General features: G+C 51.4%; 1 protein-coding gene and 2 long non-coding RNA genes across 3 annotated transcripts in view; 1 reads left to right on the top strand and 2 right to left on the bottom strand.

The window, feature by feature from the left end:
• LOC118413013 overlaps positions 1 to 2,978 on the top strand; it is a 711,153-nt gene that overhangs the window by 561,663 nt on the left and 146,512 nt on the right. The window lies entirely within an intron of this gene.
• The window catches only part of LOC118414515, a 660,232-nt gene that overhangs the window by 522,256 nt on the left and 134,998 nt on the right, over positions 1 to 2,978 (bottom strand). The window lies entirely within an intron of this gene.
• Positions 2,118 to 2,459, bottom strand: LOC118414517. The gene is made up of 3 exons (XR_004830990.1): positions 2,402 to 2,459; positions 2,228 to 2,350; positions 2,118 to 2,176 (listed from the first exon to the last, which is right to left on the bottom strand). It is a non-coding gene; the product is annotated as an uncharacterized LOC118414517 (long non-coding RNA).

Raw genomic sequence — 2,978 nt, forward strand, 5'->3', positions numbered from 1 at the left:
GTAGGTTACGAACATGAGACATGTCGCAACATGTAGGTTACAGAACATGAGACATGTCCCAACATGTAGGTTACAGAACATGAGACATGTCCCAACATGTAGGTTACAGAACATGAGACATGTCCCAACATGTTGGTTACAGAACATGAGACATGTCCCAACATGTAGGTTACAGAACATGAGACATGTCCCAACATGTAGGTTACAGAACATGAGACATGTCGCAACATGTAGGTTACAGAACATGAGACATGTCCCAACATGTTGGTTACAGAACATGAGACATGTCCCAACATGTAGGTTACAGAACATGAGACATGTCGCAACATGTAGGTTACAGAACATGAGACATGTCCCAACATGTAGGTTACAGAACATGAGACATGTCCCAACATGTAGGTTACAGAACATGAGACATGTCCCAACATGTTGGTTACAGAACATGAGACATGTCCCAACATGTAGGTTACAGAACATGAGACATGTCCCAACATGTAGGTTACAGAACATGAGACATGTCGCAACATGTAGGTTACAGAACATGAGACATGTCCCAACATGTAGGTTACAGAACATGAGACATGTCGCAACATGTAGGTTACAGAACATGAGACATGTCCCAACATGTAGGTTACAGAACAAGAGACATGTCCCAACATGTAGGTTACAGAACTAATCTCCAAGCAGAATGAGCAGATCCTACAATGGCATAAGATAGTACCAAACTGGCCAAGGAGTGTAAGCAGCCAAGAGTGTCCATTTGCCATGTTGCGGTACACACTCCTTTGAAGCCGGCCTATAGTGCAATGTCAGGTTTATCCGCTAGGAGGCACTGCAGCCGATCACATTTTCGGGCCAGTTTCAGAGTCGAGTGGACTTACAGGCCAGATATTCTTCCGAAACAAACTAGTAACTAAAGTTATTTCAACTTTTGCGTTGTAAATGATATATTAGAGTCTATCGGAACGGTAATACGCGGTATGGATTTGTCTTTTTGTCGCCCTTTTTTCCACGGTCAGTTCACAAGGTGCCCTGGGAACGAGTTTGTGATTAGGTGAGAGTTGAAAGGTCAGGGGTGCTGACCTCTAACCCTGAGAATGGCTGCTGGGCTGAGGCTGTGCGGCGTAGGGCGGACTTTACCCGGTCGTCTATGGGCAGGTGGGCTGAGACTGTGCGACGTGTCGGCAGGTGGGTACGCCTAGACGCCACAGTTTGTGTGCCAGATTGCCGTACAAACGATAACTTCTCTTAGAGCAACTCCGGCAACCCGTAACGTTAACTAACGTTATGGCAGATAAAGGGCAACCGGTACACTACAGGTGCGAGCATAGCGCTAGCTGGGGGGACGATCGCAAGGAGAAAAACGTAATTTAAAAACGTAATTTAGCAGAGAAAAACCACGCTAAATTACGTTTTTAAATTACGTTTTTCTCCTTGCGATCGTTGCTCCAGCTAGTGCGAGCAGGGTTTGCCGGCACCGACGGGAAGGTCAGTAACAACCTTCCCTCCCACCCCTGCAGTAGAACACACTACTAGTATTAGCCCAGGACTGGACGCTATTCTCAAATAGCGTCCAGGTTCCACCCGTTCAACGGATCCAACATGTGTTCACTGGGCCTTTATTCTTGCCCGTAGCGCCGGATTCTTGAACTCCCTAGATTCCCAACGCACTCACCTGCCTTGACGGGCGAAAAAACAACTCCAGAAGCCCCGAGATAATCCACATCAGGGCTTCAAAGACAAAGCTCCATTCATAAAAGCCACCGGCCGGCCATTTTTTGTCATTATTAATGCGAGAATTTGACCCGATGTGACCCCCACGTCAACTTTGGAAAAATGATAGCAGCTCATTCGTCCCCTGTGGTTTCTTCAGTTTAATTCAAAGTTTCAAGGACACTAATATCCGAGTCTCCGGCCGATCGTGATAGCTGTGACATGTCAGCCTGTCCACTAAACTTCTTGTGTTGCTTCAGAATAGCAGAAATCGGCCATTTTGTGTGAATAATTCGGTAATACAGGATACTACTCTCCTGGAAAAGTCACATGTTTCGATAAGGTGTTTGAAAGAGGGAGGGAGTTTTTTCAGCTCTTAACTAATTCTGCTGCATTTCTCTTTCCAGTCTTTACCCCACATCTTGACATGAACACCCAGGCAGCGCCCTCTGGCAGCAGTGACCTGCACTACAGGACCCGTGACCTGAGCACAGCGCCCTCTGGCATCAGAGACCTGCACTACAGGACCCGTGACCTGAGCACAGCGCCCTCTGGCAGCCGCGACCTGCACTACAGGACCCGTGACCTGAGCACAGCGCCCTCTGGCAGCAGTGACCTGCACTACAGGACCCGTGACCTGAGCACAGCGCCCTCTGGCAGCAGTGACCTGCACTACAGGACCCGTGACCTGAGCCCTCTGCTGCAGCTGCGGACCTGTGACAATGCTCGTTCCGTTTTCCCGCGGGAGTCGCGCCCGCTGGTGCTGCTGTTTGGATGGCTTGGCGCCAAACCGCGAGGCCTGGACCGCTACCGCGACATCTACACCGGCCGGGGTTACGATGTGCTCACGGTCCAGGGCAAACTGTCGCACTTCACCTGGCCGCCCCGCGCCGTGACCTTCACCCATGACCTGCTGACCTTGCTGCAGGAGCAGCTGTCGGAGCGGCGCCTGGTGGTTCATGCCTTCTCGGTGGGGGCGTACCTGTACGCCATCTTCCTCCTGCACCTGCACCGCCACCCAGACAGGTACGGCAGCCTGCGGGCGCGGATTATCGGGCAGGTGTACGACAGTATCGTGTACGGCGGACTGGACAAGATGGCGACGGGCGTGGCGGAGGTTTCGCCGCTGCCCAGCGTGCTGGTGAAGTCTGCCGCCATGGCATACTTCTCTCTCACCCGGCGCTACACCGTCGACACGTACAACCTCGCCATCGACACCTTCCTCCGCCGCCAGGTTGCCGTGCCGACGCTCCTGTTCTACTGCG

This window comes from Branchiostoma floridae, chromosome 4, assembly GCF_000003815.2.
Source record: "Branchiostoma floridae strain S238N-H82 chromosome 4, Bfl_VNyyK, whole genome shotgun sequence".
Taxonomy (NCBI): Eukaryota; Metazoa; Chordata; class Leptocardii; order Amphioxiformes; family Branchiostomatidae; genus Branchiostoma; species Branchiostoma floridae.